This window comes from Balearica regulorum, chromosome 6 (assembly GCF_011004875.1).
Source record: "Balearica regulorum gibbericeps isolate bBalReg1 chromosome 6, bBalReg1.pri, whole genome shotgun sequence".
Classification (NCBI taxonomy): domain Eukaryota; kingdom Metazoa; phylum Chordata; class Aves; order Gruiformes; family Gruidae; genus Balearica; species Balearica regulorum.
This window is the reverse complement of record NC_046189.1, coordinates 2509361-2519479: the sequence shown is the minus strand read 5'-3', so window position 1 is coordinate 2519479 and position 10119 is coordinate 2509361. Positions and strand designations below refer to the sequence as shown.

At 46.1% G+C, this 10119-nt stretch overlaps 1 protein-coding gene across 1 annotated transcript in view; it reads left to right on the top strand.

Annotated features, from left to right (window-relative positions):
- The first annotated feature begins 723 nt into the window (after positions 1 to 723).
- Positions 724 to 10119, top strand: part of TRPM8 (transient receptor potential cation channel subfamily M member 8) — a 147875-nt gene continuing 138479 nt past the window's right edge. Inside the window, exons 1-2 of the mRNA XM_075755901.1 lie at positions 724 to 1071; positions 1898 to 2039. The gene's annotated coding sequence lies outside the window, so the exon portion shown is untranslated. The remainder of the gene's footprint in view (positions 1072 to 1897; positions 2040 to 10119) is intronic.

Genomic DNA, 10119 nt, shown 5'->3' with positions numbered 1-10119 from the left:
CCTCCGCCGCCGTCGTCCGCTCCGGCCCGGCGCCTTCCCCCTCCCCGAGACCCCCGCGCAGGCCGGCGGGAGGCGGCGGGAGGAGGCGTGGCGCGCAGGGGCGGGGGGAGCCGAGCCCCGGCCGCCGCCGCCGCCTCACTCACCGGACCCCCCGCCGCCCGCCCCGGGCCGGGCCGGCAGCAGCCCTTCGCCTCACAGCCCGCAAGGGGCGCGCCGCCGCCGCCGCTCTCTGCCCGCTGTCACTTCATCGCGGCGGCGGGGCAGGGCAAGCCGGCCGGCCCCATGGAGGGCGGCAGCGCGGCGGGCTGCGGCGGGCTCCTCCGAGCTCCCGGCCGCCGCCGCCTCAACTCCGCAGCAGCGACCGGTCCCGCCGCCCCCCGCGCGCCCCGACAGCCAATGGCCGGCCCCTCCTCCGCCTCGCGCCCCCGGCCCAGTCTCGCTCTCGTGCCCCGCGCGCGGTGGGGTGGCGGCGCACGCGGCTCCGCTCGCACCGGGACGACCCTCCCCCCCCTCCCCTTCCCGTGCGCTCGCGCCGCTACCCCCTACGTCCTTCTCCTCTGCCCGCTTCACGCTCACGCAGGCCACGCCCCCGAGTTACGTCACCGCGCAGGCGGCTGGCCACGCCCCGCACACCGCCCTCTCGCCCCCGCCGTGCCCGCCGCGTGGCACGCTGGGAAATGTAGTCCGGGGCGGGGGGGCCGCTGAGGTAGCGCCGGGGGTCGCGGTCCTCCGCAGCGCGATGGCGGCGGGCCCGGCCGCTCCTCCGCCTCCCCTCAGGGCGATCGTCCCCTCAGCCGACTCTGTGAGACGCGGCGCTTGCCCGGCCGGTGGCCCCGTGAGCCCTGCGGCCGCTCGCCCCGCAGGCAAGTGGAGGAAGACCCCCGGTGCGGGGGTGGAGGGGGGGGGGCAGGCCGCGGCTGGGCCGGCCGGTGCCCTCAGGGCCTGGCGGGAAGCGGGCCGGCGGGGGCTGCTGGCGAGGCCCCTCACCGTGACTCCGGGCACGACCCGGCGGTCCCCCCCGCACCGCTGGCAAGGTCTGTACTGGAGTCCTGGAAAGGATCAAATTAGGAGGTTTGTGCTTAAAGCGCTCTGCCCAAACTACTTACAGCTGAGCTGTGTCGGGGCTCGCGAGGCACTCAGCCGTGCAAGTCTGACGGCTGCGTTACGTCGTACATCATTGAGCGTGTAAAATACCGCCTTGCCCTCAAAGCTTTGTCACCACCGAAGACGCAGCGGTGTTGAAAACAGCGGCGTTCTCCACCAAAAAGCCTGGAATAGTCAGGAATATCTCATTAACTCTAGATAAATTATGGCGTAATAAAGCGTTGCTGTCATTAGCAGAAACAAGTCTTATTAACAATATCATTTGCAAGCCAGCTGTATGCAGAGTTAGGTATTCACCTTGGCGAATCCTTTTTTAGGATCGATATTTTATGGATTTAAACTCCAAAGCTGTAAAACGTGGAGCAAACTTTAATACACAAAACAGTTCATCATAAGGACACCTTGGTAAAGGAACAGCCTAAGGTTTTTGAAAAAGTAGCACACATTTATCAAATTCATTGATCTGTATTTAAAAAAAAAACAAAACAAAACAAAACCTGCACAAAAACCACAACCCAAAACTGCTTTGTTTGGGTTTGTTTATTCTTTAGGTCTGGCCTGGGAATGTAAGTGGTGCACATCATGTGATCTCCAGGGTGGAAATAGCTGTTCCCCTACTGTAACTGAATTCTTAACCTAAACGGCTTAAGAGAAAAAAAGCTCAGTAAGCTTGGCAGCAAAAGGAAGAATGGGAGTATCATAAAAAACCGCGCTGAATTGCATCGTGAGCAACAGCGCCTAGTGTCACACCAGGCATTTGTTCTCTGGCTTATCTACTGACGCTTTGTTGCAGGTCTTCCTTGTAAACCCACGGTGACCTGACAGAGCTGAATGAAGGCTGCCGGGAGATCCTTCAATTAATGGATGTGGTGCTGCTTCTATCAGTCACCTCTAAATGAATTCTGTCACATAATACATGAGCTATTATGCCTGAGGTAAGCAGTTGCTACCAATTTATGCCATACACATAGTATCTGATATTTCAGTAGTAACACTTGGGCATTAAGCTTCTTGATGTGATGGCTTGCGCCAAAAAACAAACTACAGCGGTGACAAAGGAAGCTGTGATATGGGATTGAGTTTTTGGAAGCTCCTGAATGTGTTACTTGAAGAACAGATGTACCTAGTTAACAGCAAATAGCCGTCACCTTCACGTGAATATGAAATGAACTGTCTTTATTTCTGCAACGAGTAAAGGGGACAGGGATGGGGCTGAGGGACTTCCAGAGCCCAGCCTCCCTGCCTGGGTCAGTGCCTGTGAATTGTACCAGAAATACTTTCCGAGGATGTTATCTGCAGATGGGGACACAGTGGGGACACAGCAGTGGGGAGGGAGGACATGACACGGTAGCTTGTCACCACATCCCCCGGGGTGTCAGCAGTGTGGAGTGGTCTCAGTGGTGACTTCCCCTGTCCTCTTGCAGGTGGGGAAGCTGCAACAGGTAAAAGTGAGCTGATTGTTTCAGTTACCAAAGGGAGCTTATTTTTCCCTAATCACTTACTGCAAATTTTTCCATTGCAATTCTCAGATAGGGAAGCCTTTAATTCCAGCTGAGGTACTAAAGCTTTCTCAGCGCTGGTTGCCAGTCTACTGCAAGAGTTATCTTTGCTCATTTGAACAGTGGAGGGGGAGAGGGCAAATATGGTCATAGATACCTGTGTCATCTTCCCTCTTCCTTCTCAACCGAAACTGGTGTAATTTTGTATTAGCTTTCTTGTTTTTATTTTCTAATCCTAGTACAAAACTCTTGAGTGGACAAAAAATATGCAGGAAGAATACAGTCCCTGTTTCTACTAGTGCATGCCACTCAGGGTATTAATAAAGGCAAAAACTTGTGAAACGTAAGAGGATTTTTGCTTTCATTTACCTTAAACTGTTTGAATAAGCTAATGGCATGTGGAAAGCTAGTAAATGAAAGCTTTAATTCTCCCCTTTTCCTCCCTCTGTTCTGATCTCGAGCAGAAGCATTACCTCACATTACTTATCTTTCCAGAAAATGCCAAAGTGAGCAGCAGAGCAAAGAGTTGGGCAATAGCCTCTGTTGTATGTGGGGCTGATTGTTTCCACTGCTGCTGTACACTTTGTATTCTTCCAGCTCTAAAATTCATGGCAGGCTAAGATGTGGAAAACAACTCCCAGAGTAGTCTCAACTGTAAATGAATGCAACTACTACGCACAAATAATTGGAGCATTAAAACACTGCGTTGATATAAAGCTTTTCTGTAGTACTCTGATCCACAGACCTTCTGTGAAGGTTTGCTACCCTGTTTTTTTTACTACATAATAGCTTGCGTATAGCTTTGTAAAATTGAAGCAAAATATAAGCTACTGTTGCAGCTTACATAGATTTCTCGTGTAAGCAGGCTGTATCAATAAGTAGTATTTTCCTGTGCTTGAAGCTGAGATTCGCTCGAAATACTGCCTGTGATGCACAGAGCCATGCTGGATATCGATATAATATAAGATATAAGAACAGAGTTCTTAAACTCTGTTCTAGAGTCTGGTATCTGAAGTGTTCCATAATCCTTTAACGTGAATTAGCAAAGAGAATGATTTTGGCACCACTGCTGTGAGCATTAACAAATCTAGATTTGTTTTTCTTTGGTCAGGGACATGGCTAACTTGGACACTTTACAGCTTTTCTGGGTCTCCTTTTGTCAAAGGAGAGATGACCACTGAAATCGGTGCTCATCTCTGAGCATCACCTCTGGGGAGGTCATGAGACTCTGATGATTTTTGCAAGTATAGAAGGGCTGATGGGCTTTAAGTAAAGCTTACAGAGTGATCCTGGCCCCAGTGTAGGTTAGCTTTCTGTTACTGGTTTTCCTTTCTGAGGGTGAAAGCTTCCCAAGGGGGAAGCTTCCCCCTGCACTGCCCTCCGGTGCAGTTGGTTCTGTGCTTAGGTCTATAACAAACTTCCATCTGTGCCGGCCTCCTACTCCTCCTCCCCATCTGGCAAACCCACTCATTGCCGTGACTACAGAAAGCTAAATCGGGTGGTTTCATTCTGATTTTGGTACCTTATTCCTTGAAGGTATTTGGTACCTGGAAAGCAGCATAGAATCAACATCTGAAACAGCTTTAGCTCCTATGAGATGCCTGTTTACCTACTTCATGCTATTCCCTGTCTGTCCACCATGGTCTAACGCTACAGAAAGCGTAGGAAAGAATTTTGAGGATATGCAGTGGATGAACTTGGATTTAAGGCATATGGACAATTAAATTTTGCTTTTGGAATTGAGCCCAAATGTGTCAGTAAAAACGAGCAGCAGAGTTTGACTTTAATGGAAGTATGATTGCAGAAAAGTTCCACAGAGAAGTTGCAGGCAGGGTTCACAATCTATTAAGCTGATGTTTAAATACAAATCTCAGAAATGGCGAATTCTCATGGAATTTCATTTAAACGCTCACTGTTACCTTCTTCTAATGCTCTGTTACGATATGGCAGGGCATGATTTCCTGACTGCTGAAATGGGATTTAGGCAGGACTAGCTTTTAGTTACTAAACCAGTAGCTGAAATGTTGATGGGGGGGGGGGGGGGGGAGAAAACAACAACAACAAAACAAAACAAACCCCCCCCCCCGAACAACAACAACCAAAAAAAAAAAAAGAGTTGAAGCATCCTATCCCAATCTGACAGGATTTAATATAAATACACTCAAGTATCACAGATAGCTAGACACAGAGGCTCATTTGCAGACCTAGCAGAAAGGGGATTAACTGAGAAAACTGAGAACATGAGGACTCCTGGGCCATCCAAGAGAAGTAATAAGAGAAGTCTAGCTGATAGTTGTAAGCAACATCTCACTTAACTTGAACTGTTTCAGCGTCTGTTCATGATCTTAAACCCCGACTGTCCATGTGATTATTGTTGGTACGAGCAGTGTTTTGTTTAATATGCGGGGTGTGTCTGGAAAAATACAGGAGATGGAGTGTTAGAGATGCATCTTTGTGCCTACTAGTACTGACATTGCCATAAAGACTGAAATCAAACCCATATGGAAAACAGATATGGAAACATCAAGTTTTCCTGAATTATCTTTGTCATATTCTGCAGTGAAATGTCAGTATGAAAATTTAAATAGGTTAAGCTTACTCTGGTAACAAATTGGGATGAAATTCTGTTATTTTACTGGTTAAAGATTTGGGTCAGTCAGTTACTATTACAGAGTGATTAGATTGCTCAAGAGGCTTTGAAACAAATGTAACTAATGAATTAACCTCATTCACAGAGTGTGAAATCTGTTCTAGGAGAAATGCCAGCTAGTTCAAACAATACTAATTATGGAGTAGCAACAACAAGAGGTTGTCGAAGCTGTAGCTCATTCCTCAGTGTTTCTGTCAGAACTGGGAAAGTGCAGGTCTGTACCAAATCTGCTTGAAAAAAGGTGGGATGGCAAAAGCAACCTGCATTTCTGAAGGTGGGAGCGTAAATCAAATCCCCTGCAAGGTCAAATAATCCTACTTTAAGGGTCTTCTACTCAGAAGTGAACTACATGCTAGCATTCTGCTGCAGAGCAATGAACTAGCAATAACTGTATGTGTTCACCATATGGGGAAAGGCATCCTAGAGTCACCTCTCGATTACAGCCCCACGTACTTGGAATTTCACTAACCTGAAATTTTCTGAAATATTAAAATGAACCATCACTTAATCTGCTCAGGTATTGGCTCCTTGTTAATCTAAGTTTCACTGTAAAACCATTTATAGTATTTGCAGATTTACAGAACTATTATCTTCATTAAACCAAAGACATTGTTCAGATATGGAGTTGTGCTGTAGCTTTGCTCTGGCTGATAGTTGTCTGTGCTCTAGTTTTAAAGCCGGGACTTAAAATGTTTGCAGTGAAAATAAATGGCTTCTTCAGATGAAGAAAGAAATATGGTTTTAAGTTCTGAGTTCTACCCATGCTACCCAAAGCTTAGACAGCTTCATTTCAGCAAAGACTTGAATCATATGCAGTAAAAAAACCTTGTTCAATCGCAAGTTATGGGATATGGGTACCCCTGAGTCAGGGCTCAGCTAACATCCTGAATTTTATACCAGGGTGAATCCAGTGACAGCTTCATATGCCAGTTCTGAGATACTCAGCACTTTATTGAGCTCTTATCATGGCTAAGTATGATTACACTGAAAGTTTCTGTAAGCTTGTTGCTGTGGTCACTTTATTGACGGAGAATCAATATTTGATTCGGCACATAATTCCATGTTAAGCTCAGATCTCACTTCAGTTGTGGTGTGCTGACAGGGCTTTAAATGTGAGGCAAAACGGTAGGTTCATTGGTTACCTTTGAACTTGCAGACATGTGCTATTGATTTCATGCAGAAAAACTACAGGAGAGATCACTCTGGATTAGTTCAAACTAATCTTTTAGAACAACTACCTTAATGTTGAATAACATGATGCATGCATAATGCTATAACATCCAGGGATAAGAAATGAAGAAACAGGATGAGAAATTGATACAGTAAAGTCAAAACAACTAGGTCTGGTAAAACTGAGACCTGGACACTATGCTACAAGGACCTGTAGGTGGCTGTAAAGGAAGATCATGATCCCAGGACTGTCACAGTGAGATGTACCTGTTGCTGAAGATACTAAGCATGCTCCATTACTGAAGGTCTATATAGCTATAGGGATCTTCCTGGTGTGAGAGAGGTGGTGATCTACCCTTGTTCTTCCCTGTCTCCCTGCAGAAAAGGAAGGTAGCAAAGGAGTCTTCACAGACTTTGTGCTGCCACAAATGTTCCCTTTGGTCTGTAGGCAAGACAGAAATCAGAACCACGAGTGCCTTGCTGGTGAAGATCCCACGTGACTTATTTTAAGAGCATGACATTGTGCAGGTGGCTAACCCAGCATCCCCTAATGTAGATCCAAGGTGTCAGATTCCACAGTTCAAATAGCAACTTGAAATATACAGCTGCAGAACATAGCTACGTATCTCAACATCTGGCTGGTGAGAAAGCAAAACATTTTCTTTGGTGTTATGAGGAGGAGTGTGAGCCATTACTAATCAGTGAAGGGAAGAAAAGAGCATGAAAACAAAGGTGAGGATTGTAGTCAGGGCTGGTCATGGCACTTCTCTACATTTCAAATGAGAAATCTTGCTCTTTTTGCCCTTGACACTTGTGTGTGCCTTGACAGGGAAAGTGCTGCCTGTGAATACTAATATCAGAAAAACAGCCAGCAGGAGACTGTAGCTGGAGAAGGGACTAGCAGGTGCTCAGCTGTAGCTGTGCAACAGGCTGCCTGGCCATGAAGAAGAGTGCTGTCAGGCAACACCAAGTTCTGTGGGAAGATGTGGTGGGTGTGTAGAATCGTTCGCTTTAATGCTTGCGCTCTCAGGACGGCTGTGGACTCGCAGCAGGAACATCTGGAGTACAGCCCTGCAGCTTGTTACAAACAGGTCTGGTCGTGTACCAAAGATAGTAGTTCTACCAATGGTGTTTATTTGTGTATGTATTTGACATCAGCATAACTTGAAATTGTCTTTCTTCAGAACTTGCCCTTCAAAATTAGTGATATTTACCTGGGACAGTAAGTCCAGCCCTTCAGCTTTCCCACGTGAGAAATTCCCCCATGGGATGACTTGCATGCTGTAGCAGCATAATTGGCCCCTTGTACCCAGTGGACAGTATTATTCCTGAACACCACACCGTGTCAGAAAGGGGTCCCCAAAGGGCTGTCATCTAGGACACGGTCGCCACAGAAGCTGGTGGTATTTTAGTTCTTTGAGCTGCTTAACAAACAGCTCACTTGATAACAACTCACATTGTTGCAGCTCAAGGAGATTCATGGCAGAGACAGGTTTCCCATGGCCTGCTTGCACTGTAGTGCGGTCTGTGGAAAGATCCCAGGAAGAATTCCCTGGATAGGGACTGGTACTCACTGCTTGTATGCATCACCTTGTATGCCCCCTTTCTGTGGCCGTAGCTTTCTCATAAAAATGTAATAAAATCCCATGGGCTATTTGTCTAGAGACAAGGAAGGGCTCCTGGCACATTTCCACTGTCACATTTTGCTTATGGTCTGACCAGGTTTGTCTGACCTAGTTCTGTTCCTGTTCATAAACTGGGCTTAATGGTGAAGTCTTGGAAATGTTCCCAGCTCCTAAAGCCAGGCTATTCCCTCTGCAGTAATTAATTCTAGTTCAAAAGCCCTTCACCAGCTATGTATCATAACATTAACATAAAAAACATGTTCTCTGTGATTCTAAGCTTTGAACAAGCTTCTTATGGTGGTGAGACTTATATTCAATATTACAAGGGCACCATGGGACCCTGCTCATCAGTTGCTTGCTGCTAAGTACATACTGAACTGGAAAATCTCTTTTCCTGTGTACCCATTACAGAACTGTTATCACAAAATAAAATGAACCTTTGGATTGTTTTTACTAAGCTGGGTGTGATTTTTCATTCCAGTGTAACTTTCCATCATTTGCAAAAAAAAAAGAATTTGGGAACAAGTATAATAAATTGAAACTTGATACACAATAATAATTTGAATTCCATGGAGAGTGGAATTCTCCACTCCTGGAGAGTGCTCAACAATTATTACAGACAAGGAGAATCATTAGGACTAACCATCTAGCAAAGAGGCATCTTTATGAGGCAGCTACAGCTTTTGCTGGTAGGAAGGCAAATAATACAGTTGACCTTGCTAGCGTGCTTAGGAGGGGAAAGAAAATGATGTGCTTGGGTTGTATGCATGTTAAAGCGAGACAAACTCACTGGAAGTGAAGAGGAATGGAAGATTTTTGAAAAATAGGTAGGATCAGGGCCTTAAGGAGCTGTTAGCAATCGAAAACACTGCCATCAGCTCTACACTGAAACATTTGAAAAGGGAACCTTCCAAAAGCTGGATGTTGCTCATAGGTGCTGTTTCTGTAACTGCCACAATAATCAGTTGAAGACTGACATCAGAGAGTCAGATGTATGGGCTCAGATGTATTTTGGCTGCTGGAAAACATTTTGTCAACTTTGTAGAGGCTGCTTAGATTCCTTCTGCTGCCCTTGAGTTATTTGCAAAGTTTGCCTTAGCTTTGCTGACACCTGGAGAGGGAAGGGGTTGGTCCCCTTGGCCAAGGTCTGAAAGTGGACAGTGTGTTAAAAAGAAAGGTCAGGTGTGGTTCAGTAGCTTTCAAAAGAGGTCTTGGGTATTTTAAGCACAACACTTCATTTAAAGTCAAAAGACTGAATTGTGACACCCTTCAAAGAAAGCGAAGTTGTTACTTTTAGGATAGCTCCTATGGCACTGTCACGTCCCTGCAAGTGTTCCTAAGGAAGCAAAACTACCACATATCTGCAGTGTGGAATGGGTTGCTTTCAAAGCATACAGAACTGAAACACCTCAAAGCTTAGCCTCATCTTATCTTGTCTACAGTTTCAACTTGTGTCACTACTTTGAAAGCTAAGATAAAATGTAGACTTAGGTCTCCTTGAACTCAGCTGACTTGAGGAAACTGCAGACATGATGGAACTGCATTCTGCAGGCAGGGGGGGTAGGATGCAGGCACGTCTCTACCCTTTGTCCTTAGTTCAATACAGAATGCAGCAGACTGCTATTGACCCAGATCTCAAAGGGCAAAAAACAGGGGAGTTTTGGCACTAGGTTTTCGAATAGTGGGCTCGATGAAGTAAGACGAAAGTGTGTCGTGGATTCTTACTTGCTTGTTTTCAATCATCTGAGCTGTCACAAGTACGACTGCCTCATTATTCTTGGACCCTCAGCTGAATTTTGATGACTGGCGTGGGAAGTGTTTAAAGCTACCAGACTCCTCAGTGCTCCAGACAAGGCTGCAAAGTCTTGGTTGCATCAGAAAGGTTTAAAGTCAAATCAGCTGTCATAGAATTTAATAAAGCAAGTGAAAAAATTCTGCTGTGGTGCCCAGTAGCAGCACTTCAGGTATACCATCTTGAGAACTGTAAATGCTTATTTGTGTTTTTATCTATTCACTCTTTGATTTGAAAAAAGGTGTAATAGACCTTTAAATATTCCCTGAGCAATTGTGG